The following is a 16,387-nucleotide window of genomic DNA, read 5'->3' on the forward strand; positions in this document are numbered from 1 at the left end:
TTTGTACCTAAGGGCGCAATCGGACGATTCTCCTAACTAAACCAATAGTAGTGGGTACGGTACTCGGTACGTTATTGGTTATGATGATAAGAGACAAACTTATTTGTGCAGTAAATTTCAAAGAGAATTTATGTGTTTAGTTCCTCCAGACAATAATTTGCTTTCGTAAAAATTCAAACCGAGTAGGTATACTGAAATAATAAATTTAGATTTCAATTTTTTTTATTTCTAATTTTACTTAACTTCAATACAGTTAACCTTTCATTAACGTCAATCGGGCGCCTAGTGATTTAGGTGATTCCTAGAAAAAAAAACGTTGCATGAACTCTTATGTGATGTCTAACGACATAAGCGCCGTCTAAATTTACGACACAGATTTGGCGGATCGTAAGGTTTAGGGGACTCCTAAAGTGACACTTGACAGATCAAAAAAATATAACATGGTTTTTTTTTATCGTACAGGAACGAAAAATGAAAAATATGACAATACAAACACAAAATACCTCAACATTTCTTTGTGGCAACAATCATAGACAAGTTAGGTTATATGAGTAAGTTGCCTAGTGAAAATAGATTGTTGTCAGGTAAATGTATGCCTACGAATCTTTTTTGATTAGGCTTTACTTACTTTAGGCATTCCCTTATCCGTCGTTAGTGTAAACGGGCATAAGATACTTAAGGAAATGAAAAAAAATGAGCACAAAGAAACAAGTACGTCAGTTCAATGATCTAAGCAATTATTACAACAATCTATAGTTAGATGAAATGGCCGCTCCTTTGCAGTCTAGCCTTTGTCTAACCTAGAACAGTTTTTCGCAGATTCGTTGTGTCCATTATACAAAGGTTCTCAAATTCGAATTCAAAATCAAAATTTCTTTATTCATGGAGGCCTATCGCAGGCGCTTATTAAGCGTTCATTCATATATGTTTACATAAGTAATTGTAAGAGGATGGTGATAACTTCGTTCGCCAACCTAAACCTAAAGCTACGATGGTTCCAAACGCGCCCTGGTCTAATTGCCTGGTATTAAGGTTAGAGCAATTCACATCCAAGGTTTTTAAATCGTTTATCCTTTATAGTAATCTTTAACATTATAATATTATTTTTCTTTAAGCTTACATCCCTACTAATCCCTACTATCCCTACTAATCCCTACTAATATTATAAATGTGAATGTAAGTTTGTTTGTTACGCTTTCACGCAAAAACTACTTAACCGATCCTTATGAAACTTTGTACACATATTTTTGGAAGTGTAAGAAGTAATATAGGATTTTTTCTCGACATTAGGCTCTGTTCCTTTTGGAGAGGGGATGAAAGTGTTTGACGATTTTACATCATAACTCCGACAAATTATAACCGATTTAAATAATTATTTTTGTAATATAGAGGTTATAATATGTATTTAATTTTGCCCAAACTTTGTGTATATCTGATGAATGTGGTTGGAGATAGAGGACAGAACTCCTCAGCTGATAGCAGCAAACCACTCATTTATGGCTTAGCGATACTGAAAACTTCAATTTTTTTTAGAACTACAACTAAATTAAATGCTAAATCAAAACACAAAATCAAACGCAGACGAAGTCGCGGGCAACAGCTAGTTTTATATAAACTTTGAACTTATTGAGAGACATCTCAATGATTTCATTTGGTAATTTGTTATAAAATGTGAAAACTTATGTTGCCTTTTAAACTGCACAACTGTCTATATTATATTATGACTTCATAATATAAGCCTAAAGACGCTTCACTTATCAGGTATCGAAGTAATGTAAACGGTTTTACCCCTTCCACGTCCCGATCATGAACACCATCAAAATATGCACAAATATATGACTTTTTAAGAAGATAAATAATTACATTACGTTATCAAAAATTAAACAACTGCACTTAAATCGGTTCGTTACTCAGCGTTAAATTCTTTAGGTACCTAACTATCTTGCATTGATATTGAGTTATTCCGAGTATTAGGGTCAAAGAAAATAGTTTATGTTTTTTTTTCAATAATAAGGTTAATCGTTCGACCTGAAGGAATATGCAATACATAATATTATGAGAGGTTGTTATATCGGCTTATCATTTATTTGAAAACAATTTTGTAAATGTACGTCTTCCTTCCAAACTAATTTGGAATAACAAGGTGTCGTAATATATATACAATAACATACACTAACATGCTCTGCCCGTGCCAAGGTGCTGGGTGAAAAAAGTATAATTCAAATTCAAAACCAAAAATCCTTCAATATTGAGTACATTAATCTACTAGTCCAGTCCGTTCATTTTAAACTCGCATTTAGGGCGTCGCGTTGCGAAAAAAACAGTTTGTGGTGGCGGCCATCTTCTTAGTGTATAGTTATACTAGTCAATAGTTACACTTGTGAAAAATAGGTTATTCGCCATTTTGTGACGGCGACCTTCTCGGGCCGATTTTCATCAAAGATAAAAACAACACTCCCGTCTAATTCATTCGGTCTAAGATGTTAACGGGTTACCCGGTTAGGGTATTGGTATTTATATTAAACCCTTACCCATAAACGGTTTCAACGCGACATCGTACCGGAACGCTAAATCGCTTAGTGGTACGTCTTTGTAACTAGCCACGGCAGAGGCTTCCAACCAGTCCAAACCAGAGAAAATTCAGTAATTATAAATTCCCATTTTACTCTGCTAGGTCTCTAACCCGAAACCTTTTACTTAAATCCATAGCTCAAGCCAGTGAGGTCGTCAGAGTAGTCCTTTTTCTTTTTTTCATTGTTCCTAGGTTTATTCTTAAAAGATCTTTCATTTCAACACAAAATGTGTACGGAAAATGGAATCATACACACATATTATCTACAGTATTTGAAGATATCCCACCCTTTTTACAATGTTTAAATATTTTTAAGGAAATGGCAAAGCCATTTTTTAGCCAACAGTTCAAAAACAACCACTTTTTGTTAAAGTATGTTTAAGTGTAAGCACAGCGAGTACTTAGGTCTATAATATGTAAACATTTAGACCTAAGTACTCCCTGTGCTGTTTTTATTGTTATTATTTATTTATTTTTGTTTTGTTTTAATAATTTTGATACTTAGTTAATCTTTCTAGAATTTTTCCATATATAAATTAAATAATATCATCATTTTGTAGAAGGTTTCGTTGTAGAAGAATCATATATACAACGTGTAACAGAACGTGTTCATATTTTTCCATAAAAACTAATTCAAAACATTCTAAGAGTTTATTCTTAAGACAACCCTATGGACGATATCTATCTATCCCTACTATCCCTACTAATAATATAAATGTCAATGTAAGTTTGTTTGTTACGCTTTCACGCAAAAACTACTAAACCGTTCCTAATTAAACTTTGTACACATATTCTTGGAAGTGTTAGAAGTAATGTAGGATACTTTTTACCCCGACATTAAGCTCGGTTCCTTTGGGAGAGGGGATGAGTGTTTTACGATTTTACACCATAACTCCGACAAATTATAACCCATTTAAATAATTATTTTTGTACTATAGAGGTTATAATATGTGTTTAATTTTGCCCAAACTTTGTGTAGATCTGATGAATGTGGTTGGAGATAGAGAACAGAACTTCTCAGCGGACAGCAGCATTCAAACCCCTCATTTAAGGCTTAGCGATACTGAATACTTTAATTTTTTTTAGAACTACAACTAAATTGAATGCCACATCAAAAAACAAAATCAAACGCAGACAAAGTCGCGGGCAACACCTAGTACCTAATAAAGTGACAGCAGTCACTTGATTTCACTTTTGCTTTGTAAGAGCTGTATCTGATTTATTTCAGTAAAAACTATGGCAATGGTTTACTCAAAAACGATTAGCATTTCGATTTCACAGATAACCCTCAGAGACAGTAAATAATGTACTCGTAACTCTGAAGCCTCTGAAGTTTTATTTCGGTTTTCATTTACACGTTGTATATGTAAAAGTTATGGAATATATTTTTAGATTGGTTTTTGATACTTCAATATTAGTCTCGTACTCGGTGTACACGACTAATATTTGGGGAATTAATAGTGGGGAAAAGGATAGGTACATAATTATTGAAAACAGAAAGCAAGAAAAGGATATAGTTAAAGATAAAGATACCTCAAAAGTATTTTTAATGTACTCAATATTACGCTTGTACATGGTGTACATGGTGTACACGACATATATTGAAGCTACAAAACCACTCCACTTTAGAATGGTTTTTCGAATAAAAGGTTAGTCACTTCATACTTTTTAACAGTTAACAGTAATTATTTTACCTCTAATGTTGTGCACGTCTCACTTTACACCCGCAGAATGAGCTGACAACATTCCGCGGGTTTAAGGAGAGATTTTTTTTTCGGATTGTGTATAGCTAATTAACGCTAATGAATTTAACAGCGTTACGCGGGCTTGTTGGCGAGCCTCGCAATGTGGCTCTCCCAGGAGACGTGTGCGGAGCGTTTTCACTGTTTTTGGACAGGATGCACTGCATACAATAATGGCTGAATGAGGATTCTGTGTCCTGTGCATACCCTGGGTTCACGCCACTATCTGTAGTGGGCCGATAATTAGTTGGTAATGATACTTATCCATCCGTCCTGTCAACAGTGGGAGGTTAAGGATTAAGAGACCACAAAAAGTAAAAGACATGGACAGGAAAGGACCTTAAGCGGAAGTCACGATTCAGTGTGTTTTAAATGCATCCCCTTAAATCTTATCTCGTTAAGTAATATCTGTCGTAGTTACGCTCTAAAACTTTCTACCTTATCTCAGTTAGTAATGCATGTAAGTCATAACTTATTACTGCAAAGATCTGCAGTTCACAAACTTTGGCGGTGTATTTGATAACCTTATGTATATGAGAAATCATTACTAATCACGTGTTACACGATGGCAAGACGTGTCCGCTGGGAACAGCTTAGCAACCAGCCACCCAACGCGACGAAAAGCGACGACAAGCGTGTTGAGTCAAATCGAATCATTAACGTGTACTTATCGAACCTGGATCACGCTTTGCAATTTGACAGATATTGTCAGTTTGGATAGAAGCGTTAATTTGCGGAATTCCATGACAAATTATGAAAATTAGGCTTAATTTGATAAACTCTGCGAAAATCAGAAGAATCTTTATGGTGTAATTTATAATTTCTTCAATCCTTATACTCCATACCAAACGGATTTTCAGCCTTTTACGCACGTTTAGCTCCGAAACCGGAGCAACCTCAGGAGATGTTGACTTTACAATTAATAATTGTTAAGTTGTTGTTCTTTTTCATAGGTGTTTTTAGTTCAAGTGTGATAAAACACTGCATATTTATGCATTCCAACGTTATGCTACGAAACAATTAAAATTACATTTGATTAATAACCAATGTTCATGACATTGAGTTGGTGGGTATTTTGATATTAATACGGCTGCATTATCGATGCACGTCAGTTCTAAATGGACGCGAAAGATGCAAATATACCTCCATTATATTAGTCTTTTATCATACGTTTATCAATAATGATCGATAGGACGGTGTGGCTCTTTTCTTTTTTAGTAATAAACAATTGACGGACCAAAGAGATGTCCTGCCAGATGTAATGTTAGAAAACCATCGCATATTAACAGAACAACACTTCGAAGGGCTTCCAAGGGCAAGTCCTACAAATCGCCGTCCTGTGTCCATCAACCGTGTTGTCGTTAAGCCCATGTAGCTTTATAACACCGGCAACCACGTACTTCGGAACGGAACACAGCAATGCGGCAGTAGCTATACCTACTATTCCGGACGAGCTCTGTCACAAAAAACTCTTTTACTAATCGTATATTGCTAAACGTTTAGCTACCTCATATTGCCTTGTCAAGTGCGTTGTCATCAGTAGTTAGAACTTGGAAGTTACACATTAGGCCGGATTCAGATATGTATGATTCCCACGATCGTATCACTTTTTTTTTTAATAGTAATAATTGACGGACCAACCGGATGGCCCCCCCTAAAGGGAATTTGAAAACCATCAACTATAAACCGAGCAACATTTCACAGGGCATGCAAGGAACACGTCCTGCAACATGCCGCCCTTTTGTCTATCAATTTGAGGCGTAGGTGTCAAGCCTCATGGGCCTGTAATCACACCGGCAGCCACGCCCTACAGACCGGATGCAAGAATGCTGCTTAGCGGCAGAAATAAGCTTGGCGACTGATGTACTTTCACGGATGAGCTCTGTCACAAAAGCTCTAATACTACTTGAAATAAATGAGTTCGACATTCAAAATTGTCGGACTAATTTATTTCAAGTACCTAGGCTTAATATAAGCACTTTTGAAACGTCAAGTATGTCTTGTTGTAGCGACTCTACCACCGGTTCGGAAGGCAGATTCTCCAGAGCAGAAGCCGGCTAGAAATTCAGGCAGTTTAATATAAAGAAATTCATTATCAGTAGTTATAGTAACCTCGATGTATTACACGTTTTATACATTATTTAAGCTAATGTAAAGGTAAAACTAATATTACCAGTGGCGTGCATACAGGGTATGCACAGGGTATGCAGATGATATAAACTGAAGAAAATCTCCAGTACGAGTTACAAATACTTAAGGGTAGGCTTTTAATAACTAGGACAATGCCTATCCTTAACTTTTTTATAATCGTTTTATAATCGTAATTCGTACTGGAGATTTTCTTCATTTTATATATTTTTATAAAATGAAGAAAATATATTTAAAGGTCTACTGGCAGCGACCCTGTTTTCTGAGTCCTAGGCCGTGGGTTCGATTCCCACAACTGGAAAATGTTTGTGTGATAAACATGATCGTTTTTCAGTGTCTGGGTGTTTATCCGTATATAATAAGTATTTATGTGTATTATATTCTTAAATAAAAAAAAAATCTTTATATGATTATATTTTTATTTAAATACCATGTTAGTTATTTTAAGTTTTATTTGATGTATTTGATGTAGTCAATTGTTTCACTCAAATCAAATACATTGAAATGCTAGAAAAAAAAATCAATTAACGCCAAAGAAGCATGACTTATTACGTGCAGTTTTTAAAGATAATTTTAGAGTATTAGAATTCCTGTTGCCATCGCTAGTATTGTGTAGTGGTATGTTATCGTCCAACTGGTGTTTTCGGCGGGTTCATATCAAGCTCCAGTGGCGCAATTGGTTAGCGCACGGTACTTATAAGGCAGTAGCCGTGAGCGATGCCGGGGTTGTGAGTTCGAGCCTCACCTGGAGCATATTTTTTTAATAACACAATTTTATCAGAAATTAGTGATATACAATAAAAATAGTTTATGAGTTTATATTATACATAGATGGGTTATTGCAAAAAAAAAAAAAATTAGGCTGTCTTTAGATTAATCTAACAGTAGCGAAAAAAAAAATAGAAACAAGCCTGCGCATGCGGATACTTAATTAAAAAACAATAATAATTTAAAGAAAAGTGGAAAATTTTCATACGTTCAATGATTTCAACATTTGACTTTTCTAGTTTTCATACAAGTTAAAATCATGTTCGATATAATGTTGTAAGTTACTATTTTTAAATTCAAGTTAACATAGTATCCTGTTTTTCAAGTCAAGTAAACTTCTATCTCTTCTATCTTGATCTTTTAACTTATATTAACTTATATATACATATATTATATTAACTTATATATACATATATTATATTAACTTATATCTTGATCTTTTAAAAATTCGTTATGCTGATTAAAGGCTGCCCGAATCAAATCATTAATTACCAAAACAAATCAATCTATGCTTAGTTACTTTTGTGATTTTTTTGTATTTATAACAATATGTGTTCCATAACAATGAGTAGGTTTTAATATATTTACAATAGACCTACTATTACAGTTATTTTAATTATAATAGTAATAACAGTAAATATTCTAAGTTACCAGATCTATGTAAATAATTAAAAAAAACTAGAAAATAACGCCGTATTTTTATAATAATTTCAAGAATAACATACTAGAATAAGTACTTATAAAATACAGAACATCCAGCCACTGAAAAACCTTAATGGTCATCACTGAAACATTTTCCAGTTGTGGGAATCGAACCCACGGCCTTGGACTTATAAAGCAGGGTCACTGCCCACTGCGCCAATCGTCCGTCAGATGTGTGATGTCTTGTGTTCAAAAACCATTGTTTTAATCATAGACATGCAAAATATTGGATAGAAGCAGGCGTTACTTTGCGGAAATCCATGATATATTATGAAAATTAAGCTTAATTTGCCATAGTCCGCGAAAAGTAGGAGAATCTGTATGGTGTAATTTATGAGAATCTGTTTGGTGTGGAGTAAGGAGGTAAGGATTCAAGAAATTATAAATTACACCATACATATTCTCATAATATATCACGGACTATAGCAAATTAAGCTTTATTTTCATAATACTTAGACAAGCCGTTTAACATTATTAGGATTGACAGATTAATATTGCACCCCCAACAGAATTGAAAAAAATCGATGTTAATCATGATTTACAGCAGTGAGATTAGCGTGCAAATCTTTTTTTTTTAAATCTAAGTCATGCCCTTTAACAATTTAGAAATGACACATTGAAATAAATTAAATAAATTGAAGAAAAATATAGATGTTAATCTACAGCAGTTTAAAATGTTAGTAGGCATTGTTATCGATAACCGGTGACATTGAGGACGGTCAACCCTCCCAAGTTCAAGGTGCCAACCAACTTATTGTTTTATGAGCGGACTATCAATATATATGCGAATATTTTTTTTTATTCCACTACATCTTAACCCTTATTTATTTATTCATTATTAACCATTTGAAAATAAACTTTACATTAAGAAGTGACAAAAAGATTGTTAAATTTATAAGACAAGTAAGAGAAAATGTACTGTAAGTGATGATGCAGTTTAACGTTACTAAACCGGCTTCTTTGCGATTTTCTGGCGGAAAACTAAATCGCTCGTCTTTTTCGGTAGCACCAGATCGCAGAAAATTGAGAAATTATAAATTCCCGAATTGCCCCTGGAAATCGAAGCTATGACCTCCCACTTTAAACCACGACGCTCAATGCTGCGCCAAAGAGGTCGTCATACTAGAGAGACAAATCCCCCAGTCAGGGTCAACTGGACCCAAAGGCGTAGTATTCAAATTCGAAATTCAAAAATGTTTTATTAATGTAGACCTTATCACAGGCACTTATGAAGCGTTCATATATTAAACAAGTTACACTAATGGTGATAACTGCTTTCGAAAACTTAAAAATAAAAGCTAGGAGGGTTCCAAACGCGCCATGGTCTAAGAAGAGCCCACAAAAACGTAGCAAGGTTTTTTTTGTTATTACCATCTCACAGTCGAGTTAATATTGAGCTACCACTACCCTTACGCATACCTCTGTCGGGGAACGGATGTGAGATTCATAGGGCACAAGCGACTAACCATTTGTTCGAGAGACCATTCTTAATTGGAGTGGTTTTTGAGGTTTCAATATTAGTGGTGTACACGGTTTATGTTCTTAATTCTGTGGTGCAGAGCTCATCCAGGGAAGTAAACCAGCTTGCTTATTTCTGTCGCGAAGCAGTTTAAAGGGCGTGACCTACGCCTCAGGTTAATGGACACGGGGAAGCACGTTGCAGAACATGTTCGTTGCATGCCCTGCTAAGTGTTGCTCTGTTATAGACGTTGCCATCAGGTGGGCCATTTGCTTGGTTTTTCAATTACTGCCTAAAAAAAGTCACTGCCAACATACTTGCCGTTTTAAAATTGCTTATCTTCTCATCTTATCATTTTTGAAACCTATAGCGAAAGGTGTTTAATCTGCAATGGCCAGACATGTTCCTTGCATGCCCTGCGAATTGTTGCTTTCTATAGGCGACGGTTTTGCGCTTACTATTAAAAACAAAACATTGTTTACAAAGCGAACGGTGAAAGCAGCCCTGTTTCAGCACCCTGGTCGACACCATGTGCACTGCCATACCTACAAACGCCTCTGCGTTTACGCGACTATCTGACAATGCTGACTGACGCATTCTACTGACACACTTCGCGGATACCTACTCTAAGTGTATACGAACACAAATACTGAATGCAAATTCTTGTAAATCCCTTTGTGATACTTTTGTTTGCGCACGCAACTGTTTATTTTGGAAACGTGTGAAGGTGAATCAGAAGATGCATATTAATAAATTTATAAATATGCTCGATTGTTTTAATCGAAATATGTCGGACAGTGATAATAAATTAAAAACTGGCAATGAATTTTCAAGTTATTAACGATTTAATGGTAAAATAATGAAATCAAACAAAGCTCGAGACTTAGAAAAGACTACATGCCTACTTAGAAATAAATCAACATCAGGAAGTTAAATAGATCTATCCCTAAATATCGGAAACTTTTGCTAAGACACCCTGAACCACTAGCATACAGTATGTTATTTGTATTATACTAATTAACATAGTGGGTAGATTGATTTGGCTCATTGTTAAATCAATGGAAACTATGCAATTGCGGTTATAAGAAAATCCAGGGTGCACTTCATAAATACACCATTCGTAGGAATTGAAGGGGATGAAATGGGGGTTAGGAGGTTGAATGATAGTTATATTTGCTGTAGTAAGTTGGTCATATATCATTGAATTTATATTAAGGAGAAAATAAGCACTTTTCTATCGCTTGTTTTAAGAAAACGGGCAAGGCCTCAACTTCACAACCATATTCATTTCAGCCGGTGGATGTCACTACTGAACATAGGCCTTTCCTAAAGAGCGTCACCTCACACGTTCCTCAGCCTTCCTCATTCACCCACTCTCCGTCAATCTCTTTATGCCATATGTCCATCATGGTGTAGGTGTTTCAACTCCAGAACTTTTCTGGTCAGTGCATGGATTGGTCAACCGCGGGTCTAAGAAATTCTACGCAGATGAAATCGCGGGCAACGGCTAGTGCATCCATGATGCCACAGAAGCTTCAGTTTGGAGAGAATGGGACAAATATTTCTCCTCTAGTAACGTCAACTTTAAAAAAAGTTTCATTCTTTTCTTTTGGCAGTTACTAAATTCTAACCGGTTTAGTCTGCAGAAAAAGGATGGCAATTTAAAAAAAAACGTCATAATATCAATTCATGGAAATCCGGACATATATAATGTTGTTTGCAATGACTGCACTTGCACTTGCACGATGCTGTCCGAATAAGAATAAATGATGCAAACATAGTTGTTTTTGTGTTTTCAGACACTGTAAAATCAAAGTAAAGTACAACCTATAGTTCTTAATTAAAATCTTAAATGCCTCCGCATTTCTATAGACAGCGCTATTGGAGGAACTGTCCCAAAACAAAAACTCCCTAGTACACAATGAGCTACTCCAAATCAAGCATCATAAAGTCCGTTTTTTTTGTCAGTATAGTGATTTTCGATACTCGCAAACGTCTCTGCCATAACGAGCGTAAAATAATACTAGAACTACTATTGCGGTGAAGTCAATGTTTCGAAAACAGTTTTCTAGGGAAGTATCGTGTTTTGTTAGAGGAGTTAGATAGCTGCGGTTTCTTACGACATATCACACGACCAGAGTATGTTAATCATAACTTTCCCTATGAAAACATTTTGACTGATGCAATTAGGCTATAGACTCAGAAATCAGCAACCTTATTTACTTTTAATTCAGTAAAATAATCATAATTTTCTTTGGAGACTTGTACGTGACAAGACGAGACGTGTATTCTACGACATCAGACACCAGGATGTATCTTCGCGCCATTTAAATCTCAATACAAGAATAAATTGTATCTTTTTTTCGAAAGCAGCTGTTAGCCACCTGAAGAGAGTTGCAACTCTTGGCAACACACAAAACACTTGGAGGAGGAGTACATTGTAATGAGCATAGAAAATTTTACTCATTACAATGTACGCAGTCAGAATAACATCCGATACAATTTATGTTAAGAGTAACTTAAGATACTCGACAAATTTGTTTTATATACCTGCCGAACCCCTAATAGATAAGCCCGTAACCATCCTAGGCAGCATCATTACTTACCACTTGTTAAGATTTCAGTCATGGGCTAACTTGTAGTAGAATAAAAAAACCGTTAGACCAAAGAGCCACTTTATTTCAAAACCTCTTTAGAATAAAAAATACACCAACGTAATATCATGCAAGTAAGTGGAATAATCAAACACTCTGTCACCTCGTGTGTAACATTAAACGATTGTTAATTACCCTTTTTTTATAATATCGTTGATTATAATTATTGTCAGGTTACATCTTATAACGTGTCGGTATTATATTATGACACATGTATTAAGTTCTACATTAAAGGTTCAAAATGTTTTTTAAGCATCACTGATCAAGCCTCGGATATCAAAGAGTATATTTTTATTCGATGACAAGTTATCTTTATGATAACTGACGTTGTAATCTAACGCCTTTAGTTAATAATCAATCAAATCCGAGTATTCTGGGAGAAGTATCTTTAGCGATAAGCTATCCATGTGAACGTTATTATTATTGCACGACTCATGATTCCGCCTCATTTCGGCGGCTATTTTTTTTATTATAGCCTTGTTAGTTCACGGAATCAAGATATTTTGCATACTATTGTCGAGATAATTTAATGGAGATTAATTCCATACTTTTAAAAAATTGATTTACTGCAATAGAATTGGAAAAAAACACCAAAATAGGTCAAAAAAATTTCCGTCATGTGTGAAACCCGAAAACACTCTAACTTGTGAAAAAATCCATTATTTAAGTTAAATTTTTTTTTTTTAATTCTAATCGACGATTGTAGGTCACTGAATGCGAATGATTAATTAATTCAGTGTAGTTTAATTGCAATTAATAAAAAACAGCTGTACTAGGAAAGTGATGCACATGCGCCCCTGGAGGAATAAAATGTACATAATAATTAATATCTATAGATATAGATATATCACCATCCATGTTAATTTTACATGGTTATATATAGATAAACAGTCTTGCAGTTTTTGTTTTTTTTTTTAAATGAGCATTATGAGTCGTGCACTTTTGGATTTTCCAAATTTTTTTTTATATTTGTTTTTTTTTGTTGTGAAACTTAGTAAATTAAAATTAGTAGCAAAGCTTTTTGTGACAGAACACGTCCGCAAAAAAAGCATTGTGGCAATGCTATGTTCCGGTCTATCTGTGTCTGGATGCCGGTGTAATTACAGGCGCTTTAGGTTACACCTACGCCTTAGGTTGATGGATGCGGGGCGGCGCTATGGGACCTCTTATGCCCTGCGAAGTCTTTCTCTGTTTATAGAAGTTAAAATATTTATTTATTTATTGGGTCTACCAAAGATTTATGTAAAAAGTTAAAGCACACATAACTTATAAAAGTTAGAGGTTACTGTCGTCGCGTCTGCTGCCGCTTTCTAGGATAGTCTAGGGGTGGTAAATGGTAGAGTGTAGTGACTCTACCATTTACAGACAGACTTAACGTTTCAAAAGTGCTTATAGGAGCTAACTTAAATACCATGATTTTTTTTTATTTGAGCGGTGATTGCAATGGTTAGGACTTCAGCTTCACTTTCGCAGATCCGAGATCGAATGCCAGCCGACAGAAACCTGTGTTTTGCCTTTAACGATTTATGCAGTGCAAACTCTTAGACGGTTTTATTTTCAGATTTACTAGAAATGTATGGTTATAATTTGGCCTAGTTCACAATAACGTTATAAATTAAAGCCTATGAGCTATTCTGAAGTATAAACTTAAATATACTGTACACGTACCTCAAACTTTTATAACTTAAGTGAGTTTTAAGCAATTTAAATATAACTCGCTACAACAGTGAAGGAAAACATCGTGAGTAAACCTGCATGCCTGAGAGTTCTGCATAATGTTCTCAAAGGTTTATGGAGTCCACCAATCCGCACTGGGCGAGCTTGGTGGACTCCGACGTTAAAACGTTCTCATTTTGTAAGGAGACCCGTGCCTTGTAGTGGGCGGTAATGGGTTGATTATGATGAAACTGGACCATCAAGCTACAGTTACGGGCACGTTGTTTACAGAGTAAATAAAAAAAAACATTAGTACAAACTCGCAAAGACTGTCTTGGTTAAACAAGATAACGCTCTGGCGTCGCACAACAATTTTTACACGCTTTATATTAGCTTCACTTGTATGTATGTTTGTAACCGACTTCTTTGGGCGCGATTTTGACCCACTTTAAACGGTCAGATTTCTTTCAAACTTTGTAAACATATCGAGGACCGATGACAATACACTAATCTGAAAAGATTATTCCAATTTTCACTATAAAAAATAAGATTTTTTACTAAATTACTACAGCGCCATCTAGACCCAAATGTAGAAAACCTATGGCGTTCGCGTACCTAACAAATTCCACAGAAAACATTAAGCTACTAGATGGTAGAGGGCGTTAGCTGTTACTTTTTAATGGCCTGTTTTAAATAATAATTAGAACTTGCATTTCGAGGCACACTGAATAAAAAAAAAATATTTTATCTATATTTTATCTCTTTCATGGTGGATGGGTACTGATTAATTTTGCTCTAATAACAATAATAGATCAAGAAAAACTAAAAAAAATCGCTATTATGAATAAACTAAAAGAAAGAAATTAGTTTAGTTTTTTATACCAAGCGTGTTTTTTTAGTTTGTTTGAACTATTTAATTATTATATATTTAAAGTACCTAGGCCGTTAAATCACACGACGCGGAAACGAGAGCATTGAAAAGTTGATAGTGGTTGGAAATGTAGAAGGCAAACGTCCCCGTGGAAGATCTCCAACCCGGTGGTCAGATCAACTAAGAGAAACTGGTGCCCGTACCTTCTATAACGCAATACAAATGGCCAAAGACAGGACCCGATGGAGAGAGATCTTATATGACAAGATTACTCGCCATAGCAGTAAACTAGTCGACTAAAGAGAAAAATTGAAATAAAAAATATATTGATGGAGAAGAGAAGAATTAAAAGAGAAAAGGCCTTTACCACAAAATGGATAAAAGCCTTCTCTCTTCTGGAAAAGAGGGGACTTAAAATTCAATTTGGTGTGGTGGGATTTAGCGATTATTATCACACTTCCTTGCTTACAACTTTTTTATTTGCTTCAGCAAGTTTTAAATTTCAAAAAAATAATTTAAACTAGCTTATACAGTATGAAGACAAAATGTTCAGCTACTTTTGAGTATACACCGCTGACCGCATGCAAATAAATCGTGTTAAACTAGCTAAAGAGCTTGTTATCGTGGCTTGAAACAGTTTTAGTTTTTATTTGTTTGACGCTCTTATTACAGAATGAAGAATAATCTAATGGTTTGCGACTTCGGTTTCGTTTTCGGAGGGCCGAGTCCGAAACCCAGCACCTCTAACTTTTCTAAGTTATACATACGTTTTGTATACGTTATATAATATATATAATTGGAATCTCGGAATCGGCTCCAACGGCTCCAATGATGACCATGACATTTAGTATACATGGGGTTTCGGGAGCGATAAATCGATCTAGCTAGGATTCATTTATATTGGAACCTCGGGCAAAAACTGCAAAAAATATCCTTTTTGAGAGATTCTGATGCGTGCGATGCGTAAACGGTAAACATTACGCCAAATTGTATGAAGCTCAATTTACAAAACATATATAGTTAATTATAGATAGGTACCTACCATTATTTTAATGTAAGAATAGACATTTACTTTTATTTACACAAATTACGCTATACAATTAATAATCACTACAAAGTCATGTGCGATCTAACAATCAAAATATTACTTGCTTCCACGGTGAAGGAAAACACTGTAAGGAAACCTTCGTGCCTAAAAGTTCTCTAAAATATAGGCGTGTGGAGTCAACCACTCCATAAAGCCCTCAGGGCTGGCGTGGTGGGCTACGGCCTACACCCTTCTTATTGTGGACCCGTGCCCTGTAGTGGGCCGGTAATATGTTAATATGATCAAGATGATGATGATATACTAGCTGTTGCCCGCGACTTCGTCTGCGTTTGATTTTGTTTTTTGATGTGGCGTTAAATTTAGTTGTAGATCTAAAAAAAATTAAAGTATTCAGTATCGCTAAGCCTTAAATGAGGGGTTTGCTGCTGTCCGCTGAGGAATTCTCCAACCACAGTTTCGGCAAAATTAAACACATATTATAACCTCAAAAATAATTATTTAAATCGGTTATAATTTGTCGGAGTTATGGTGTAAAATCGTCAAAAACACATCCCCTCTCCCAAAGGAACCGAGCTTAATGTCGGGATAACAAGTATCCTATATTACTTATAACACTTCCAAGAATATGTGTACAATGTTTTATGATCGGTTTAGTAGTTATTCTGTGAAAGCGTAACAAACGAACTTACATTGACATTTATAATATTAGTAGGGATTATTAGAATTGTTATAAAAACAAGAACCTTAGATGCTGGCATTGCCCCCTT

General features: G+C 35.2%; 1 protein-coding gene and 1 non-coding gene across 3 annotated transcripts in view; one reads left to right on the forward strand and one right to left on the reverse strand.

Moving 5' to 3' along the window:
• The window catches only part of LOC120626224 (transmembrane protein 68), a 45,485-nt gene that overhangs the window by 18,446 nt on the left and 10,652 nt on the right, over nt 1–16,387 (reverse strand). The gene's annotated exons all lie outside the window — the stretch shown is intronic.
• Trnai-uau lies at nt 7,124–7,215 on the forward strand. Its single transcript is given in 2 exon segments — nt 7,124–7,161; nt 7,180–7,215. It is a non-coding gene; the product is annotated as a tRNA-Ile (tRNA).

The sequence above is a fragment of the Pararge aegeria genome, chromosome 1, assembly GCF_905163445.1.
Source record: "Pararge aegeria chromosome 1, ilParAegt1.1, whole genome shotgun sequence".
NCBI classification, from domain to species: domain Eukaryota; kingdom Metazoa; phylum Arthropoda; class Insecta; order Lepidoptera; family Nymphalidae; genus Pararge; species Pararge aegeria.